General features: G+C 38.8%; 1 protein-coding gene across 1 annotated transcript in view; it reads right to left on the bottom strand.

Moving 5' to 3' along the window:
- Positions 1–24,066, bottom strand: part of LOC126473885 (uncharacterized protein C2orf42) — a gene marked incomplete in the record, with an annotated part of 222,134 nt that overhangs the window by 77,233 nt on the left and 120,835 nt on the right.

Genomic DNA, 24,066 nt, shown 5'->3' with positions numbered 1-24,066 from the left:
ATAAAAATCAAGACAAGATTTTGAAGAACAGTTAATACAAGACAACATGGTGGCAACAATATCTGCACCAACAAATATAACTTTTCAAAGTCAGTTGTTGACAACATAATTATTAATGTTAGTAGATGTACCTGTGAGCCACATAAAGTTCAAATAGAAATGAAGCAATGAGATAGTATCAGAATTAAACTACCAAAGAAGTCAGGATCACTAGTGAGCAACATATTAACATACTGAGAACAATATCAAGTGGGGAATCCTGGAATGAAACCCCACAGGTACATAATGCAAAAGGAAACTATGATGCATTTATTATAACAATTAAATACCATTTTAATATGATATTCCCCAAAGTAAAGAGATGAGAAAAGCTGCTGGATCAAACATATTGGATTATCAGTGAAATATTAGAACAGAGAAGAAAGCTGCAGGAACTGAGGTAGGAGGGTGAAGCTGAAACCCATGAAATATTACAAAATAAGTACATGAAAATAATAAAAGAGGTAAAAGCAAGTGCAATTAACACAGCCATTATGAGCTCAGAAACAAAGATAAAGGCAGCTTGGAATGTAATTAGTGGTGGAAGAAAGGAAAATAATGGATCAAACAGAAAAAAACACAGATCAGGTCAATGAAAATAGACAACACTATGTTACAAAAAGTAGAAAATAGGCAAACATATGCAACGAAAATTACATAAATGTGGTAGAAAATGTGAGGATATCTTTAATGTTTTATTGTGTACACTGTAACCCAAAAGTCCGTTAACATCTGAAAATTCAATACTTCACAGAATAATGTAAGTAGAGAGGTAAAAACTGACACACAAGCTTGTTTATTCAAACAAATGTGCACAAAATGACCAACAGATAGCACTCCAAATGATACAAAAGCAACAGTTCAGTTTTAGCAAAGATATAACAAATGTTCAACATGTTGGCAGTCATTCATCAACAATACTCGAAGTCGAAGGACTATGTTAAGACATCACTGTACAGCATATGAGTAGATATGTTGACAAGTTCCTGTAGGATGTTGTCCTTCAGCATCCCTAATGAAGTCAGACGATCGCGGCAGAGTTGTGACTTCAGATAACCCCACAACCAATAATCATACATGTTGAGGTCTGGGCACCTGGGAGGCCAGGCAGAATGGAGCTGGTGGCTCAGCATGCAATCTGCACCAAACAACGTGCACAAGAGGTCTTTCACACATGTAGCAATATGGGGTGGAGCACCATCCTACATAAAAGTTGTACCTTCCAGCAGATGTTTATCAGTCAGACTAGGGATAATGTGATTCTGTAATATATCAGTGTACCATGCACCTGCCATAATTCTCACGTGGCATCCCTGGAGTGTTGCGGTCCAGTGCCATCTGCTGGCCAGTTTTTGCACTCATTTCTTGTTTCAATAAAAGCCCACATCATTATAGGCATGTGCATCAAGTTTTTCCTATCTATCTATATTATTGAAGAAATCAGTGCATTTTCAAATGTAAATGGACTTTTGGGTCATCCTGTAGGTATATAATTGGATTTTATGTTGGTCATCCTGTATGTATATAACTGGATTTTATGTTAAAATTTGGTGGCTTTTATTGTTATGGTCCAGTCAGACCAATGTAGTTTGTTGACTCCTAATCTTGTTTAATTGTGTTTTTATATTTTGTAATGAAATCAGACCAGTGTCCTGTTTGTATCATCACATGCAACAATTGTATCTACTGAAATGGACTCTGCTTGGGGGGGGGGGGGAAATTGGAAAGACGTAGTTCAAAAAAGGAGGTTACTTAGGTATCGCAACATTCATACAAGGGAAAACTATACTGGAACTAAAATCAGTAAGTGAACAAATAATCACTCCATTGCTGGACGCAGCACACAGCTCTTTCAGAGATGAACTTTTCCAAAAAAACTGAAAATAAGCAGAGTTGTGCCATTGTGCAGGAAAGAGGATAAGGTGTCTCCAATGTTTACAGACCAGTTTCACTGATAATTAGGTTTCTCACACATCCTGGAAATCCATATGTCTGATAGGTTAGTTGTTCATCTGGATAAACATAACATTCTTGCTCCATCACACAAAGGTTTCAGAAAGGGTAAATGTACAGAATCAGGAATTGCGAGTCTGACAGAATACATTATGTAGTTCTTAGACGAAAAGAAGATGGTATCAGCAATCTTTCTGGATGTCTCTAAAGCATTCGATAACATTGTCCATGAAATACTGATACAAAAATTGGAAAACTACGGCATTCGAAGGCAAGCTGGAAAGAGGAGATCATCATACCTATGCAACAGTATGTATCTAAGAAGACCTCATACCAATTAGAAACCAATGCCATCAAACAAAAAGTTCCACAGGCTCTGGTAATGGGCCCTTTGTTGTTTAGTCTGTTTGTAAATGGGAGAGCCAGCCATGACAAAACTCTTCCATCTGGTGTGCAAGATGTATTAGACAGGTGAAGTACCCTCAGACTTCAAGATGAATGTAATAAGTCCAATTCCAAAGAAAGCAAGTGCTAACCGGTGTAAATATTACAGACTTCAGTGTAATAAGTCATGGTTGCAAAATACTAACCCAAGTTTTTTACAGAAGAATGGAAAAACTAGTAAAAGCTGACCTTGGGAAGGATCAGTTTGGTTTTCAAAGAAATGTAGGAACATGCAATGCAATTCTGACCCTACAACTTATCTGAGAAGATAGGTTTAGGAAAGACAAAAACTAGACAGCAGTTACAAGAGTAGAGAGGCAGGAAAGAGAAGCAGTGGATGAGAAGGGAGTGGAGTTGTAGCCTATCCCCAATATTATTCGATTTGTACATTGAGCAAGTAGTAAAGGAAACAAAAGAAATATTTGCAGTAGGAATTACAGTTCAGGGAGAAGAAAAAAAACTTTGAGATTTGCCAATCACATTTTAATTCTATCAGAGTCAGCAAATGATTGGAAGAGCAGTTGAATGGAATGGACAATGTCTTAAGAGGAGAATATACAATGAACATCAACAAAAGCAAATCAATGGATAATGGAATGTAGTCAAATAAGGGAATCAAATTAGAAAACAAGACAATTAAAGTAGTAGATGAGTTTTGCTGTTTGGCCAGAAAAATAATGATGGCTGAAGACGACAGAATATATACTGATGTGACAAAAGTCATGACAGCGATGTGCACATACAAAGGTGATGGTAATATCATGTACATAAGGTATCCAAGGGCAGTTCATTGGTGGAGCTGTCATTTGTACTCAGGTGATTTATGTGGAAAGGTTTCCGACGTGATTGTGGCCGCATGATGGGAATTAACAGACTCTGAACGTGGAACGGTAGTTGGAGAAGCAAGGGACATTCCACTTTGGAAATCATTAGGGAATTCAATATTTTGATATCCACTTTGTTAGGAGACTGCTGAAAATACGAAATTTAAGGCATTACCTCTCACCACGGATAACACAGCAGTCAATGGCCTTCACTTAACCACCAAGAGCAGCAGCGTCTGCATAGAGTTGTCACTGCTAACACACATACATCACTAAGTTAAATAACTGCAAAAATCAATGTGGGATGTGCAATGAACATATCTGTTAGGACAGTGTGGCAAAATCTGGCATTACTGGGCTGTGGCAGCAGATGACTGACACGAGTGCCTTTGCTAACAACACATCAACTGTAGCACCCCTCCTGGGCTTGTGACCATGTCATTTGAACCCTAGGCAACAAGAAAACATGCCCTGGTTAGATGAATCCCAATTTCAATTGGTAAGCGCTGATGGTAAGATTCAAGAGGCAGTGCAGACCTCACAAAGCCATGTACCCAAGTTGTCAACACAGCACTGTGCAAGTTGGTGGTGGCTCCATAATGGTGTGGACTGTGTTTACATGGAATGGACTGGGTCCTCTGGTCCAGCTGAACCAATGATTGACTGGAAATGGTTATGTTCAGCTACTTGGAGATCTTTTTCAGCTATTCATGGACTTCATGTTCCCAAACAACAATGTCGTGTAACGAGGCCACAATTGTTTGCGGTTTGTTGAAGAGCATTCTGGACAGTTCAAGCAAATGATTTGGCCCTCATACCACCCGACATGAATCCCAACAAACATTTAAGGGGCACAATCAAGAGGTCAGTTTGTGCACAATATCCAGCACTGCAAAACTTTCACAATTATGGACGGCTACAGGGGCAGCATGGCTCAATATTTCTGCAGAAGACTTCCAATGATTTGTTGAGTCCATGCCAAGTCAAATTGCTGCACGGCACTGGGCAAAAGGAGCCAAACATGCTACGGCATAAAGTCAGCACCAGTATGCCAGTCAGGAACAGCAGAGAAGAAAAGGCTATAAAAAGAGGTCAGCCAGTAGTACGCTGACTGACCTCCCTCCAAGACAACAACGCCACAGCAGCGGCCCCTACATGAAGATGACATAAGTGCTGCCCCCGATTGGTGGAACAGTGTCTCTTATAGTGTCCCCCCCCCCTTCCCATGCAGTGTTTTCAGGTGGGTGTTGCAGAAATTTTCTATGCTTGTGTGTTTCTTTTTATTACTTGCATTGTCTGTTTGTTGCATTTGCCTATTCCAAAATGAGCAACCCCCGTCTCCCACCCCCTGCTCAGGCGCCTCAGCTGCAATTGATAGATGCAACACAGCTAACACAGATGTTTCAGTTTCCGATGCAGCAAATTGCAACCCTTCTAAACACAGTACAGTAGTTACTGGCCAACCAAGCAACAAACGCTGCGCGACCACCTGACTAACATGCAATAACTGTAGCTCCAAGTGCCATACCACCTTTTCACCAGTTTAACAAAAAAGAAGAGGAATGACTCAAGTGGTTGTAACAGTATGAAGCCCACATCATTGCTCACAAAGTATCAGGTACTGTGAAACTACATCACTTTTTGTCAACGGTAGGAAATGCAGTCTTTTGCCTCATTCAGAAATCGTTCGCTAATGCCACTCCAGGTGAACTTTCCTATGATCAGGTTGTAGGTTCACTAACTAACTATTACGACAAACAAGAGAATGTGGTGGCAGCTAGGTACCAATTCTTTCATTGCAAGAAAAGGTCAGAACAAAATTTTCGCGAGTGGGTAGCAGATTTGCAGGGTATGACAAGGAAATTCAAATTTGCTTGTGGTGCTTTATACTCAGATGTTAAGTTGCATGATGCGATCATGTACAATGTAAATGGTGTCAATCTAAGAGAACAGATTTTAAAACAGTCAGATCTGTCATTTCATCACTTAGAAGCTACATCAGTGAATAGAATTAAGTCACGTCCTTGGTGCTAGTCATGGCACAAATGCCGAGATTGCTGTCTAGACAAGCACAGTGTTAAGCTTGTGGCAAGAAATATCACGTACAATCCGTATATTTGCGACAGAACAAACTTAATAATTCCGCCCACTCACAAAAATCTAATCACAAGGCCCATGTAATCAATGCAGTGTATTCAAAGCATTAGCAAAACTAGCAAGCAAACAGTTTCTTCTGTGCTATGTCAGGCCAACAAATTTTTTGTTCATTTGCATCTTAGTGGAAAACGTGTGAAATTTCAGTTGGACACAGGTGCCTCTGTTACCTTGCTGAATCATAACACATATGAACTGTTTGGCTTCCCATGCCACTCTAAAACTAGCACACACCTGACGACTTATAATGGACAAGATATTCCCATTCTCAGAAAATGTACTTTGCCTGCTGTGTATTGCTCGTATACGCGAACTGTGACTTTCACTATGCTACAATCAAGTGGGAACATATCTGGCCTTGATTCGTTTGATTTGTATGGCTCTCAAATTCATAACACTGTGTTGTCAGTGACTGCATTCAATGCCAAAAATAGTGTAGCTAGCTTGTTGAATGAATTCCCTGAGCCCTTTTCTGTAGGTTTAGGCAAGGCTAACAATTTTGTTGCACATATTACTATGAAAGACAATGCTCAGCCAAAATTTTGCTGGGCCAGAACTGTTCCCTTTGCATTGCAGGACAGTCGTTGCTGAACTTAAAGAATTGCAAGATAGTGGAGCTATTGCACCCATACAAGCTAGTCAGTGGGCAGGACCACTGGTTTTGCTCCCCAAACCTTGAGGTCGCATTCACCTCCATGTTGACTTTAAGTCTACAATCAACCCACAAACTATGATTGATACTTATCCATTGCCTCACCTAGAGAATCTCATGGGCAGGTTAGGTGCTGGCTGCTACTTTTCGAAAACTGTCTCGCGCGACGCGTATCTTCAAATACCCCTAGATGAAAAATCTCAAACCGTGTGTGTTTTGAACGTCCATTTGGGCTTGTTTAAATATTTGCATTTGCCTTTTGGCAGTGCTTCCGCATCCGCCATTTTCCAATGGTATTTGGAACTTCCAACATCTGACTGCTCAATTACCATGCTGTTAAAACTATTTGGACAATATTGCTGCAGCAGGTCGCACACCTGAAGAACACATTGCATATTTGGGTTTCTTGTTTGGTATGTTATATGAGACAGGACTAAAGTGCAGACTGGACAAGTGTGATTTTTTTTTAAACCTGAGCTGCAGTATCGTGGTCATGTCATAAACAGTCAAGGTGTACATCCTCTTCAGTCACATTTGTTTGCCATATGTGACCTGCCACTTCCTCACATTGTCACAGAATTGCAGTCAGTCTTAGGGAAAATGAACAATTATATTTCCTTCATATGGAATGCTGCACAAATGGAATGCTCCAGCATATCGCTTGCATCGCAAGAACATCTCCTTTGTTTGGACAGAAGAGTACCAAGAAGCATTTCAAAAACTTAAAGATGCATTGCTCAGTGACTGATGCTTGGTTCACTTTGATCCTGACAAACCAGTTGTGTTGCAAGTTGACGCTTCCTCTTAAGGAATCAGTGCAGTGCTTTCGCACAGATTTGGTACAGACAGGCCTATTGTTTTCACATCAAAAGTGTTGTCCAAAGCTCAGTGTAACTATTCACAAATAGAGAAGGAGGCATTGGCTATTGTGTTTGGTGTCATCAAATTTCACCACTATTTGTATGGCAGAAAATTCTACTTAGTAACAGATCACAAGCCGTTGCAGTCCTTGTTTCATCCGATGAAGCTGGTTCCTGTATGAACTGCCCAAAAATTGCAAAGATGGGCTTTGTTGTTGTCTCAATACCACTATGAGATTGTGTATTGTCTGACAGCTCAACATGGTAATGCAGATGCACTTTCATTCTTTCATTTATTCCAAGTGGCCCTGATACAGACTTTGACGCTTCTGCTGCATCTTGCTGTCACGTCGATGCTCAGGATTCTGAATTGCTTCGATCCTTTCCTCTGAACGACAGGAAGATTGCACAACAGGCCACAGAAACAGATTTTCACATTTTGCTAAAATACAATCGCACATCTTGGCCTCGCCGATTGCATAGCAAAAGAACTCTGTAGTGTGCCAATACTTTGCATGTCAGTACAGCCTCGCAATACAGAAAGAAGTGATTCTTGTTCAAAAGACAGTGGACAGTCACATGAGTTGATCCCCAAAGCGTTGCAAAAACAAATGTTGCAGTTACTTCACCAACAACATTGGGGGATTGTTCGTATGAAACAGTCAGAGTGTGAAAGATGACGACGTAGTGTCACACATGTGTGGAAAATCTGACCACTCTGCCACAAAAATTCTCTGCTTGGCCTAAGTTTCAATCACTATGGCAACGTGTCCACATAGATTTTGCGGGTCCTTTTTGGAACATTCTTTGGTTGATTGTGCTAGACTCTTCAGCAAGTTTCCTTTTGCTGTGCCAATGAACTCGACAATGTCACATAGCACAGTTCAGGCATTGTCCTCTATTTTTGCCTCTAAGTTTTGCCTGAAGTCAGTGTCAGACACCGGCCCTCACTTCATGTCAAATGAATTTGAAACATTCTGTGAACTCAATAGCATACAGCATCTACATTTTGTCAGAAGCTTCAAGCAGCAGACGGCCAAACTTTGCACCACACACACTGGGGATCCATCATTGCAACTGTTTCTCGCCTCCAGGCGGATGGCGGGGTACAACCAAAAGTCTGATGTCACCTGCAGCCACAGTTTCCGGTCCATCAGAGCATCCATGCTCCTGCATCCTCCCCTCCCCCTCCTGTTATTGATACGACGATAGTCTGACACTTTGGTGGAGAGGAATGTTGCAGCACAAAGTCAGCACTGGCATGCCAGTCGGGAACAACAGAGAAGAGAAGGTTATAAGAAGAGGTCAGCCAATCGCAAACTGACCAACCTCCCTCCAGGACGCCAGGACAACAATGTGACAGTGGCGGCCCCTAGGTGAAGACAACATAAGCGCCATGCCTGACTGGTGGCAGCCATGTTAATAGCAGCTTAAATGTTAGCTTCTTCATTAGCCGACACATCGTAGCCTCTTCATTACCATTCTCCACATAGCACAGTCAGAAATCAGCAGTCACTGCAGTTCAGTTCTCAGATGAAAGTTAAGTATTTGTACTTGTCTTGTTGTAATAAAACTCATTAATATGAGTTGTTTGATTGTTTGTCTAATGAACTGAGTATGCAGGATTCCTAGAAACTTCAAAACATGATATTAGAAGGTATCACATGACTTTTGTCATCTCAGTGTAAAATGTATACTGGCAATGGCAAGAACAGTGTTTCTGAAGAAGAGAAATTTGTTAACATTCAATATAGATTTAAGTGTTAGGGAATCTTTTCTGTAGGCATTTCTCTGGAATGTACTCATGTATGGAAGTGAAACATGGACAATAAATAGTTTAGACAAGACGGGAATAGAAGCTTTTCAAATGTGGTGCAATTGAAGAGAGGAGGAGGGAGAGGAAATCAGTTCGGCAACAAGGTCATTAGTGATGGTGCACAAGCTCAAGTTAGGGAAGAATGGGAAAGGAAATCAACTGTGTTCTTTCAAAGGAATCATTCCAGCATTTGCTGAAGCAATTTAGGGAAATGATGGAAAACCTAAATCAGGACGATTGGATGTGGGTTTGAATCATCATCTTCCTAAATGTGAGGCCAGTGTGCTAACCACAGCATCACCTCGCTTGGTTGTTACCAAAGGACACTGCAGATTAGATGGACAGATCATGTAACTAATGGGGGATATTGACTAGAGTTGGGAGACAAATTTGTGGCACAACTTGATTAAAGAAAGGATCAGTTGATAATACACATTCTGAGACATCAACAGATCGTCAATTTAGCACTGAAGGAAGTGTTGGGGGTAAAAATCGTAGAGGGAGACCAAGAGATGAATACAGTAAGCAGATTCACAAGGATGTAAGAGCAGTGCCAAAACGGTCTTCAGATTAAAGACCAAGACCACAATAATAACAACAACATCAAACGATATAGGTGTTAAGGAGAAAGAACAGAAAATAATGCATGCAGATGACATGACAATACTGGATTGTGGCAAAAATTTGGAACAGATTGAGGGAAGAACATATATTTCTGCAAACATGCAGTGTTCAGACACAAAGAGGAGTCTATGCACATGGATATAAAAATGGATACAAAGTTAGAAGAAGTAGAATCCACTAGATTCTCATGTATTACTGTGGATAATGAGTTGAAATAGAAACCATATATTAATTTTGTAGGTAAGAAACTCAGTTACATTCTATTCATAATGAAGCAGATACTGCAATATGTAAACAAACAGCTTCTGTGCACCTTATATTGTGGGCTCTTTGTACAGTACCTGAAGTATGGAATGACAGTATGGGAAAACTCAAAAATTCGAGAAACAATAAGTGTATTCAGATCAAGAAAAGCAATTATGATCATTTTCAGAAAAGGAAATTCAAAATATGCAGAAACTGCTACAAAAATATATGCATTTTTAACTTTTACATCTTTATACATATATAAAACAGTAATATACATCACAAAAGATAGCTCACAGCAGATTACAAATTTTAATGTACACACCCACAGCACATTGAGGAAGAACAATACACAAAGCATACCCTACAGACCAATAATGCCTGAAAAAGGATCTCAGTACTTGGATTTCAAGTTACTAAGTAGCCCACCAAAAGTCAGCAACTTGACACTAACTTCCAAATAAAGACTCTCTAGTGGAAAAGGAGTCTTAGCGTATTGCAGAGTACCCACTGAATTAAATTTGTGTATATTGTTCTTTATAATCAATGATATTAGAGAGTGTAATCAAAATCCATAGGAATAATAGCAAATGATAACGAATTTCTTCTGCATCTGAAGTGTCCTATATTACACATATATTTCCTGTACACAATGTAATGCTACAGGATCAAATTAAATTAAATTCCATTTATTACACACATGCCTGTCACGTAACTATTAGTTGATTACTTTGTTAAATAAAATTCAATCTCTGCAAAAAGCTTAGCATCATATTTTGATACAATGAAACCAAAATTTATTTTTACTTTGCCCAAAAAATATTGGGTTGTTTGCAGGTTTTTGGTGAACTGATGTGGCAGATAATGACCAACTATGCTCACCAGCACTCTTTTGCACAATTGCAGAGTCTTCATTGACTTTCAAGGACTGTGAAGCTGATGGAGACCACGGAAAAACGGCCTCCCACAGGAAAGTGTGCTGGTTCCAACTCTGTTCAACATATAAATGAATGAGAAACCCATAGCACCAAATAGCAGGAGCTTATCGTATGCTGATAACTTCACTTTAGCCACCCAGAGCAAAACTTTTGAATCAGTGGAGAACACCGTTACGAATGCCCTTAAAAAACTTTCCATATACTACAACTCAAACCAACTTAACCAAATCGCTCAAAGACCCAAGTGTGTACTTTTCATTTGAGAAACAGGGAAGCTAGCTGCAAATTAAAGATGGTATAATCGGGTGTTGAACTGGAACCCTGTGATATTCCAAAATATCTGGGAATGACACTTGATAGATCTCTTACTTTCAAGAAGCACTGCATAAACTGCAAGTCGAAAGTTCTCACCTGGAGCAATCTTCTATGGAAATTGGACGGATCACAGTGAGAGTAGTCAACCTGAAACTATACAAACTTCAGTAATGGCACTACACTAGTCTATTGAAGAGTAAGCAGGTCCTGTTTGGTGTCATTCAGTACATGCCAAACAGGTTGACATACCTCTGAATGACACCTGAATAATCATAACAGGTTACGTGAAATCCAGTTAAGGCAAATAGCTTTACTGTCTTCTGTCTGAAGAGAATAGCTGCAAATGAGGAAAGAAAACTAGTGGAGTAGCATAGAACTCATCCTCTGTATGTGCACAAACCACTACCACAAGAACTGAAGTCAAGGGGGAGTTTCTTTTTAGAACGTCAATAGCACTTAGAACCACTGATGAAAAGCCTGGTTGCAACAATGGAGGGCTTTGACCTACCGGTCTCCCTGTCTCAAAAAGTTTCTGAAATTTTACCTCCTGGCTATGGTGAGGAATGGACAATTTGGAAGTCCCTGAATAGACTGGGATTTGGAGTTAGTGGGCCAAAGGTAAATTTAGCAAGATGGGGCTGTATTGATCAAGATGATAATAAGTGTGATCGTGGAAAAGACCAAACTGGTCTTTTTTTTCTGGGGGGGTGGGGGGGGGGGGGGCAGGGGGCGGGTGGCAAAAGTAAAATAGTCATAACTGTGTCTAATGTGTGTGTTTCTGATGTGAGAAAAAAATTAATAATCATCCAAAAATGTTCAAATGAGTTCCCGCTCTGGCCACCACAGAAAAACCACCTGATTTTCTTTGGATTATGAAGTCACAGGCCTTTCTTAGAGGATAAGTGCATTACCATGATGATACAGAAATATGCAGTTACAAACAGTTGCCGCAGTGTGAGAAGAATGGGTTCTGATTATTTCATAATCAAATGCTTTAATTTAGACGCAGCTTCAGCAAAGTCCAAAACAGCATCATGTGATCACACTGCATTAGACACAAGTGAGATTCTTTGCAATTCACACGTATGGAAGAACCGATTGCTACTCACTGTAAAGATCACTCATTGAATTGCAGACAGGCACAATGAAAAAAGACTGTAATGATTAAGCTTTCCACTAAAGCCTTTTACAGAAAAGAGAAACACACATGCATTTACACAAGCAGGTACACCTCACACACACAACTGCTAACTCTGGTTGCTCAGGCCAGACAAACTGAAACATGTTGAATAGCAGCAACAATCTGTAGTAGGGTGGGTAAGGGGAAGGGAAAGCAGGGTATGGATGGAGGAAAAAGAAACAGTGCTGCTTGGAGAAGCATGCAGGGACTAGAGGTGGCAGACAAGGCTACTTCGTGCAGTGTAGGGAGAGAGTGAGGGAAAAGAAAAGAAGGGAATAGAAAGAAGAGGTGCAGGGAAAGGAATATATAGCTGGGTGCATTGACAGAGAGCAGAACAGAAAGAGGGTAGGGACATGTGTATGGAGGGGTTGATACGGCAGAGGGGGAGGAAATTGTTGGTTTTGGGAGGGGGGGGGGGGGCGACAGTGGGGTTACCTTAGGTTGAGGCTGGGATGATTCTGGGGAAAAAGAGAAGCTGGTAGTGGAGGAGAGGATCCAAATGACCCAGATTGTGAAACAGCCATTAACGTTTAGCACGTTACATTCAGCTGCATGTTGTGCAGTATGGTGGTCCACTTTGCTCTTGGCCACAATTTGGCAGTGGTCTTTCATCCTGGTGGATAGCTGGTTGGTAGTCATACCAATACAGAAAGCTATACAATGATTGCAACAGTAGTGGTACACCACATGGCTGCATTCACAGGTGGCTTGGCCTCTGATGGGGTAGGATAAGCCTGTCACTGGATTGGTTGGTTGGCTGATTTGCGGGAGGGGGCCAAACAGAGCTCATTGGTCTCATCGGATGAGGCAATGACGGGGAAGGAAATCATCTGCGCTCTTTCAAAGAAACCATTTAGCAATTAGGGAAGTCACAGAAAACCTAGATCAGGATGGCTGGATGCTGGTTTGAACTGTCGTCCTCCTGAATGCGAGTCCAATGTGCTAACCGAGTAACAGGACTGGAATATGAAGTGCTAGGTGGGTGGATTGGGCAGATCTTGCGCCTGGGTCTTCCACAATGATAAGACCCCTGTGGCAAGGGGTTGGAATTGGGAGTGGCATAGAGGTGGACTAGGATGATGTGGAGGTTGGGTGGGAACACCACTTTAGGAGGGGCGGAAAGGATCTTGGGCATGATGTCCCTCACATCAGGACTTGGTTATATGGTTATACATAATCAAAGACCTGACAAAGACTGTTGTTTAATTATTCCAGCCAGATGGCAATTGTCAAAATGCAAATACTGATGTTGGTTGGTGAGTCTAATGCGGACAGGTGTAGATGGAGCCCTCAGAGAGGAGGTGGTCAATGTCCATGCTGGGTTGAGGAGAACCAGCGAAGTGAATTGGAGAGAAGGCACTGATGTTGTGATGGAATGAGGAGAGAGTCCAGATCATAAAGATATCATCAATGACACCCTATTTGCATTCCTTCATGTTCCAACATGGCAGGAGTCATAGCTGTGTGCAGTCAACCAGCACATGGGACACCGAACAAGTTTGCATGGCCTTGTTGAGATGACAGATGCCTCACCCAACAAGTCACCACACTTTTGTTAACTTCCAGGTCCAAACAGATGTACTGCATGCACCTATGTATATCACTGATGCTCTTGTTTTCCACCAAAAGAAATTCAGTGCCAGCTCTGCCTGGAACGCAGCTCTGTTACAGACACCATTTTGAAAGCTATGTATAGCACCGCCATCAATCAGAACATCATGAAATTATAGGGTCTGAAGTGGGAATATTCCATAATGTTCCACAACGAATTTTGCATTTTTTTTCCAACCAAAATTAGCTGAGGGGAAAAAAATGTATTTTGAATGCCCCTTTTGTGTGTGTGTGTGTGTGTGTGTGTGTGTGTGTGTGTGTGTGTGTGAAAATTATATTAGAAGTAAATGTCCCCTAACCCAGGGTCCTTTGTGACTTTTCAGAGCTCTCCTCATTTCCTAAACCTCACCAATGCTTACCTTTCACCTCCCTTCCTTCTCCTTAACCTTCTACTAGAAGAAAGAGCCAGTGACTCTGAAAGCTTGCAAATTTCTATAACTTTACATGTGTTTCTCCCTGCTGCCACCTGGATAGTAGATAATTTTTTATCTATCCAATTACAGTATATGTTTGAAGTTAATTTTGTTATACATTAAATTCTTAACATTGCTGGGTAAGTGACCAAATATATTTATGGCTGAATACTTTGCTCCTTTCTGTGTCACTCTAAGGCTGAGTGGAGTTAGTTTATGAATGCCATTGTTGTTTTCAAACTGAGACTGACTGTTGACAACAAACCTCATAATATGTAGTGATTATTCTCCATTCTGAAGTGCTGTTTCACTGTGCACACTCCCCAAGTCTCTTAATGCAACACACTGCATCCTTTCAGTTAGCAAGAATGAAAACCAATAACCAGCAAGAGCTCTGATACCACAGTACTTGACCTTCTCTAAGAGAATATTGTGAATTCCATACTGAAATGCCTTTGACAAGTAACACAGGATACCAGATGGAAATAATTTGTCAGGATACCAGATGGAAATAATTTGTCATTTAAATTTCGTATAATGGGGTCTGTGAATTGAAAAATTGCATTTTCTGTGGAGACACACCTTTGAAATCCAAAAATATTAAGTGTGGTATCACATATCCATATGACCCCACTGGCTTCTTTAGGTTGGTAACAGAATTCCAGGTTTTCATCTGATGCCGATAACAGTCACACAAGATCTGGTGGACCCAACGGTATGCACCTACTGAGCCACCCCCGTCACTCTGTACCACAGGTGCCCTCTGCTGCCGCGATACAGAATGGCCAGTGGCAGGCATTCAGCCCACTAGTGCCTCTTTACTACATAATGCTATGGAGACGTCACTTAGTCACAGCACTGACTCCATGTCTGTACTTTAGCTCAGGGAGCCTCTTCCTTGCTGACACTGAGAGCCAGATCTCATTTCTTGCTGCAATGTTTGCAATGAGTATTCATTCACTTTGAGAAATACAAGCTAAGTAATTCTTCTGTTTACTGTGTTAACTTGCTTGCTACTCGTTTTTGTTCCTGTCCAGCTTTCCCATGACAACAGTTGCCGCACCACTCTCTAACCTATCTTTCCTTACCATTGTGAACAAAGTCAAAAACAACACTAAGTATTTTACTTTGAGAGATTTCTGTTACGGTTGTTGCATACATAATTTCTTCTAATACTATCTAGGAGCAGGCAAGAAACTGCTCAGTAATTATTAACAGATTACTTACTACATGTCTTGTAAACGTATAGCTTAATCTGTTTGCAAATATTATCTGTGATAGCGATGTGTTGCATATTTATCTGAATAAATTGCATACAAGTAAAGAACAGAATTGTGTTTCTTTATCTGAGATATTGTCAATGCCATGAGAGTTTTGGTTTTGAAGGAGTTAAATATATTCTTTATTTCTTTACTAAGAACTGAATATTTATGATTTGCCTGTATCATGGTTCACAGAGCCAAAGGCCTCAGCCATGTCACAAAATATAACCTATAGTAATAACTCTAGTACATCACCTGTCAAAATAAATATAACCTTCTCAGTTGACAATCCAAAAGAAGCAACTGAGTTAGTTTTCCTGTATGAAGTGTTTGTAAATTCCTATCTTGAAAACTTTGCAAACTTACTTCCTGACAAGTCCAATATGGAGGTGAACCCTGTCCTTTCCTACTCATTCAGTTCCAGTGTTTTCATCCAACATCAATATGTTGGAGTAATAGAGTTATTAATGACTTTTTCATATGTGTTTCTGCAGACTACTTTTTTTTATTTTTATTTTATTATTTTATTTTTTTACCAGTATTACTCTATAATCTGTCACTATCAATGTGATACATGTATCTACCCCTCTGCCACTTTCTAATAATCTCATACCCTGTTCTTTTCCTGCACGGAATTGCAAGAGCGGGCAGGAGGGGTGAGAGAGGGAGGGAGGGAAGGAGAGAAGTATTCACACCACTACCTATTTAACTCCAGGTGAGTGGTTGCTTGTCCACATTTTTCGATCCCATAGCTTGCATTATAATAATATTATGTTGAGATTTGATTTCCTAGACAGTATTACTTTCGTGTTTATGAAATTTCATTTCTCTCTGATTGATGTGCTTCAAGTGTCATTTCTTTTCCTATAAAAAGATCCTCTGTAATTTTCAAAAGCAAATGACCACTTAATAATTTAGAAGTATTCCACTTCAAAATATGGTGGTTCTTTTTCTCTAACCCTCTGAATTTCAGTTTACTCTTTGTCATTACTGGTTTGTGAGTCCAGATCAGCCACTTGGTAAGTTACACAGTTCAGTATTTGAATTCCTAACTTTTACACAACCCCAGTAACTCTCTAGGGCTTTTTTTGTATATATACTTTCTTCTACCATAACTTTTTTTAAATATAATGTTAGTTACAACTTGTTATAACACGCATGTGTCACGTGCATGTGAACTCATATTGCATTGGCCTGTGTCAGATGTATTTCAATTTATAAAAGAAAAGCTTTATCACTCTTAATGTTTTAATGGTATTTTATTGTTTGCGACACTTCCCAGTCTATCAATACTCTGATTCCTACAATGTCATTCATAAATATGATTGGTACACTATGTTTGATCATTCAGTAATTTCTCATTATTTCACTTCATTAATCCCTACTAGCTCAAGTTTCCCTCTACATTCAAGTCCTATGTTTCTTGCAGAACACACTAACTTGAAATATTCTGAGCTACAAATTGTAGAAGTTATTATTTTATCAAATATCCCAAAATGTTGTTGGAGCAGTTGTCTCTCATTCCTTCATTTGGAATGTACAACAAAGGTTATCTTTCTCATGACTGTTATCTTTTCCCCAGGATTATAAATGTCGGCTGTTGTTTAAAAGCTGTTTTCATCAAGATATTGTCCCTTTAAGATGCACTTTCATGTTGCTTCAATATTGCATAGTTTGTCTGTTAATCAAAGTCTATAATTTTTTTTACATTGTCTTTGATGCGTTTTGGCCTCCTAAAATCCTATCCTGGCTCTTCCATAAAGCATAGCATATTTTTAACTTTAACTTCAGGGGTTTTCTTGGTCAATTTGCTTTTCAGTCTGAGACAGTGTCCACATAATTTTAATCTCACTCTGCTTTCTGTGCTCTTTCATTGTCCAGCTGTTATCTTTATTTATTACTGGACTTAAAATTGCCCTCATCATTTCCCTCCTCCTCCTCCTCATTTCTTTCCTGTTAACTCTTCTAACTTAGCAAGTGAAGTGGGGAATCAGTTAAAATATTTCATAGCATTTTTGGGTTGCAGTTAGCCAGGCACTGGGAGTATTCCAAAGGTACAGTGACTGTTTCCCTGTCACTCAAGTAATGGAGGAAGAGAATTAGAGACTACAAGCCAGCTTATGTTGATTATGAAAACAAAATGACATCATAGACATAGCATCTTATGAGTGGCTTAAATACCTGGCAGGAAAGTAATATAACTAAAAAAGGAAAAGGACACTTTGAACAAAGTATATGTTAAATAAAACTGTAAAGATAAAAAGTGGAAAAGCTTTTTTGCCCATAAGTGCATTCATGTAAATAATGTCATGAACAACAATGAGATAACCACAAATTAATTTATACTTCAAGAAGCATGAAGTTGTCAATGAGCAATAGGAACACTTTCCTTTGGTCAACATTTTAAGTATCAATTCTGTCAGTAGTAGTAAACGAAGAATGTACAGGCAATCTGGCAGAGGTGGGCCTGATATAAGTGCCACTATAAAAGAAGGACACATAGTACATACCAGTGGATTTTAAACAGTGCATTAGTGTTGAGGACAGCAACCCTGTGACTAAGGTAATGTAAGTAAGTTTTGACACTTCTCCAAACACACTCATCCAACAGTGGTTGTTTTCTTTTATTTCAGCATCTCTCAAATAAATATATGTGAAATTGGTTAGCAACATGATATTAAGATTCCATTATTTGGAGAACTATAATGAAGAGCTTTAGCTGCTTGGTTATCTCAGATATTAATCCTTCTGTATTTCATAGGAAAATAACTTCAAACTTTCTATGATGAACCACACTAAAAATTCAACCAGGAAATATACTTTGCCAATTATGGCACCAAATTGCAAAAAAACCACAGATTTAAGCCTTCCTCAGTCTGCCAGAATACATTCACAAAAATGTAAACTGTTTTCTCAGAAGTAGTTTGGTTTGGGATTCCAAATACAATTACAGCAATTTAACCTCAAAGAATTGTTGAATGTACTTCCAGAATGTCCAACATATTTCCAACAATCTTATGAGGAGGAAAGTTGCTACTCACCATATCGCAGAGACGCTGAGTTGCCATTGGCCTTCATCAACACCACACACACACACACACACACACACACACACAACTCACACATACGACTGCAGTCTCAGGCAACTGAAACAACACTGGCAGTAGGGTTTCAGTTGTCTGAGACTGCAGTCGTGTGTGCGAGTTGCATGTGTGTGTGTGTGTGTGTGTGTGTGTGTGGGCGCGTGCATATGTGTGTCTATTGCTGATGAAGGCCAATGGCCGAAAGCTTTAATTGTGAGAGTCTTTTTGTTGTGCCTATCTGCGACTCAGCATCTCCGCTACATGGCGAGTAGCAATTTTCCTTCTCATAATACTGTTACATTCCATCCTGGATTCTCCATTGTTCAACATATTTCCAAATTATTTAAAATATTTTTACTTTCATTTACAAGATACTCATATGTAAATTTGTCAAATATTATCTTAAACAGGCGCAGATAGGGGCACTGAAATAATTCTCCAAAGGAGTGTGAAAATCTTAATGAAACAATCCAGTTTCTCAGAAAAATAACTTAAAACATTAGTAATTAAATAATGAAATCCCAGTGCAATTTAACTTGCATGTTCATTGACTTCCAGCGCAAAGTTTAACTTGCATGTTCAGTGACTAATGTTAAATCACTGCTAGTTGAAAAGCATTAAACAGTCAGTATCATTTCTGTGGATGTACTGTTCAGTTTCTTCTTTCAATAAACTTCTACGAAGAGGTTATAATCAGTAAAGGAAAAGTGACAAATAAAAATTTTGAGAAAACATTCAGAGTACACAAATTATATGAAGTAATCCAACAGAACCAACACTAACACCCTTTTCTATGTGTGTTGCATTTCCGAGATTAGGAACTTCTGTGGTGCTAACTTGCATTTACAGTGTTGTGCAGTCCTGATTATTCCATAAGTTTATAGCATCACACACATTTTGAGGATTAATTTTTCACTTTTTCAGTCTCCAAATTAAACCCATTTCTGGAAGTATATCATATCATCCATTTTATTAAAGTAAATGAGAAGGTGGCTAATTGTAAATAACAGAAAACAAATACACTCTGCATTAATGTACTGTTAGCCAGTTTCTCTCTAGTGACAAGGGACAAGCAAAAACTGCAAGCTCACAGAGGGTGGTGGGGTGGAGGGGGGGAAGGCAGCAGACAGAAAGCACCCTCCCCTTTTGTAGGGCCATCTGGTGCTGACTTTTTTTTTAAAAGTGGGAAGATCTAAGAGCCAGTTCACCTTCTTCACTGTAACATCATTTTGGAGCAGAAACCCCACTTTACTAACCCATCATGCCCAATGCCAACAAGCAAATCACCTCCAGTCAAATACAAGTTATCATGGTGATGAGTTGTTTCAATCAATGACTGAATAAATACATGTTGTAGCAAATTCTTGTAGAATATAAATACTGTTGAATTTAAGGAGATCACTCACCAAAAAGCAAAAGCATTGAGTTGTCAATATGCACACACTAAAGAAAGAAAATGTGCTAGCTTTTGGAGTTATCCTTTGACGAGCCAGAGTAAAATAAAATGTGTATTTTACTGTAGCTCGTCAAAGGATAACTCCAAAAGCTAGCTTCTTTCTTTTGTGTTTGCCTTTGACAACTCAATGCTTCTGATTTTTGGTGAGTGGTCTCTTCCAATCCAAAACTGAATAAATACAGTCACTCAACGGAACACATCTGAACAGCCGAGCAAACATAATGCAGATGTTAGCATCAAAAAATACGCTCACATTCATGAAGATGGCAGTTCAAATCCCCATTTAGCTGATCAAATTTCGATTTTCTGTGGTTTCCCTAAATTACTTAATATAAATGCCAGCACAGTTGCTTTAAAAATGGCACAGTCAATTTCTTTCTGTATCCTTTCCTAATCCAAGCTTGAACATGATATGTAATGACATTGTTGTCAACAGTATACATTAAAACCTAACTGTCCTTCCTTCCTTTGATTGTATAGTATAATTTGTAATTTTTGCTTGTAATGCTTCAAATTACATTATTGTAATGTTTTGGGTGTTTTGTGTTCCTAGTTCACATTTTTTAATTTCTCCTTGGTGATTTTTCATTCAGTCCAAGTAATCAGATCCATTCTATCAAGCAGTTACATTTATCAAGTTTTTCATTGCGCCTATGTTCAGTGTTTGTAAGGATATCATTCACTCAAGAATTAGCAGTTTCACAGAGAATTAAAAAAAAACTATTTTTGCATTTATTTCATCCTTAAAAATTACACTAATATTATCAATAAAAGTGAAGCACTATAATTCAAATCTTCACTTTCCATTAACATCATGCTACCATACTCCTTTCTCCTTATTCATTCTCTTCTGATTTTATCCAACACCAAACTCTAATGATTAATAAAACAACATATGTTACCAAGCCATATTTTAATTCTGAAGAGCTCAGAAATGTCATTTGCAAACTTAATGCCTGCAGTAAACCAATAAGCATTCCATAATACTCAACTGTTTTAATGATGTCAGCATTCCAATTCTGAGGACTCTTTACAGATTGCAACCTTGGTAGAAATCTATCTACTTCTCTCAACCTAGCTTGTTAATTGCCAATTCTGTAGGCTACTCATTTTAATATTTAACTCAACAGTACTTCAAACTTTTTGTAGTGGTTTGTAGGTAACTGGTGGTAAAGAGATGTCAATATAACCAAAGCTATTTGCCTTGTGTGCTTTCTTATGTAACACTTGGATGTGGACCTGTTTTCACCAACCACTGTCTTTCCTTATTTCCAAAATTCTTTGACAACCTTGTGCAAATCTTTAAGTGCCTATTTGCGTGTATCTATCGCATTTGATTTCAAATTCTTTCTTTCCCTGATGACCCCCCCCACCACCACCACCACCACACACACACACACACACACACACACACACACACACACACACACACACCAACTGTATAATAGATTCATTCTCTCTCTCTCTCTCATCCATTTCTAATGTTTTTGGAGCTCTCTTTCCTTGGTGTAACTTTTTTAAAAAAGCTTTTGTTCTGTTTATTTCTCACAATTTAGGAGCTCCTCGATACATCAAACTAGAATTCACAGCTGGTTCTCTTTGTAAGCAGTCACCATACTAATTGGTTTGCAGCCCATTCCAACCGCAGCAAAGATTCTGAACAAGTTCTTACTACTGTTGTCTTTACTCTTATAGTTCTTACCATACTTACATTTAACTACTCTGTTATTCTGGCATACCAATTTTCCCTTATGTGTGTTTTCTCCTCCTTGATTTTTACCAATGCTTTGGGGCAATTTTACCATTGTTCCTCTGATATGTGCCAATGTTCCACATTTCTGGCAATGAGTGTGCTATTAAAAAGTCATCAGTGTTGTGTCCTCTTTCTCTATGGTTTGTTTGGATATTGCTATGTGATCCAACTGGTAGTGGACCAGGTATGTAATTCGACCAGGTAAGACCTATTTTCAAATAATACTTTTCCTGGCAGAATTGACACCAGTTTTTGGGCCAAACTGTTTTTGAAGGAGTGAGCTTTTCACCATTCCTGTTACTGCGACTGTATGCTAGAAAATCACCTCTAAACATTTACGTCTTCTACTTGTTGGTTTACATGTTATCATTGTGAGCACATATAATGTAGTGCATGCTTTGTTTCTTCATCTCAACGAGATAAGTATAATTCATTGTGACATTGAATTTATTACTGAACAAACTGTTAATGTTGAAAGTTCGAACCATTGTGCAGACTTTGTTTCTTACGCCAGGTTTCTCTCTACAATATTCTGTTTCAACCAAATTATAACACATTTTGATTTGTGAACCTAGTTTAGTTTAGCATTGGTATGTAGATTGTGTCTCTTTTTGAACATACTTGTTCAATATTTTTGATTGCCTGTTTTCAGAAAGGTGTCGATGTTCAAAGTACTTATCTGACATATTGTGTGAGAACTACGTTAAGAAATTCCATTTCTTCATTATACGATGTTCTACAATCACCAGAATCCAACTGAATAACTATGTAACTTCTCCATGTTACAGAAGTTTATCTAGGTATTGGCGTACCTGACATCTTTTGACTTAAGTTATTTGTGAACGGACTTATCACCTTCATGAAATGCCACATCTGTCTTCAAATCACCAGGTGGCCTTAACAGGTGATCCAACATGGGAATGAAAAGATGCCTTTCATAGTGTATCAGTATTACTATAACAGATGTTACTTGTTATCATAAATTACTATTTTAAAATGTTTTGAGTGTCTTTTTACAGACTACTTCTGTTTTATGGAACAGAGGACGTATACTTTCAAGATTCATATATGTTACATTTAACAAAACAATTATATGAACATAGGTAGCTAAACAATATTTTGATGTAGCAGAATGAAAGTATGAATGAAAGCATTTCTTATGACATTGCGAAATGAGAAGAAACACTGCAATTTAAGACAGAAAAAACAGGTTTTATTTAAAATCGTTTGTGAAATGATTTTTCTTCCATTTCATATTTTCAGGATAAAAACTACAATCATCACACCTTTCAAAACAACTTTCAATGACGCAGTGTGTACCCTTACCTTCTGTGCCAGATTAAAAGTAACAGTGAGTGCACCCTTGGACAATATTTCTAGCAATTTATTCTAGACTTATGTACTCTCAACCCTTATGTGAAAACCAAGCAGAGTTAGAACATGTAAAATTTGAATTGTATTAATTAAATATTGGAAAAAAAGAAGGGATGCTGAGAAAAGAGACAAAGTACAAATACAGCATAATTTTGTTGGAACAAAGGAAAGATACACTTGAGAAACCCTTAAAATTATGAGACAGAATTGATGGTCAGTATCGGAATAGCAGGCAGAATACTTAGTACTGCTGGAAGTCACTTGTAAAAGTAAGCTTTTGGAACTATTAGTCCATTTGTCAGGGAAGAGAGAGGGGTAAGGTGGGGTTGATAAAAAGGAAGGATGAGAGGATGAGAGGAATCCAGCTGTTTAGGGGACAAGGTTTTGTTGACACATTCAGACGTCAGGTAACATATATATTTGGTTGGTTACCTTAACACTGGGATAAGACCCAATTCCCAAATGTGTTGGCTCCTGCCATATTAGTTTTTTAATTTACATCAACTACTTTCCACAATGGTCCTCAATTCTACTTTAAAGTTTTCCTTCCTCCGCTTTTCTACTTAAACGCTGCTTTCTGTCTCTCTGTCAGTTCCAGTATTATTGTGGAGCGCTTATTCTTGTCATTTTGAATCTTTAAATCTCATGATATCTTCCCCTCCACCCTCCCCAAATAGAATCCCATCCTTCACTCATCTCCTTTAGTTTATATTTACAATTCCCAGTGATATCTCACAAGTTTATCTCCCATCTTTCACGTGTGGCACATCACCAGATTATAACTGTAATTCTGAATGTAAATTTCAGATGTGAGTCTTGTGTTCTGGATTATCTCATACCTTGTCTCTCTCTGGATTCAGGACACAAAATGACGTCTTTTCCCTCCCTTTCTTCGGAAAAATCTCACCCTTGCTTTTGCCTTTTTCTGCTAAAGAATGGTGTTTAACAAGGCCTTTAAGACACACCTTTACTTGCATCTTCTCATTTGTACCTCAGTCAACCATGTTTTAGCTTTTTCTATTTCATCAATTAAAAGCTTTTTGCAATTTTTCTGTCTCATGTATTGTTA

This window comes from Schistocerca serialis, chromosome 4 (assembly GCF_023864345.2).
Source record: "Schistocerca serialis cubense isolate TAMUIC-IGC-003099 chromosome 4, iqSchSeri2.2, whole genome shotgun sequence".
Classification (NCBI taxonomy): domain Eukaryota; kingdom Metazoa; phylum Arthropoda; class Insecta; order Orthoptera; family Acrididae; genus Schistocerca; species Schistocerca serialis.
Note: the sequence above shows the minus strand (reverse complement) of the source record. Positions and strands in the feature narration are given on the sequence as shown.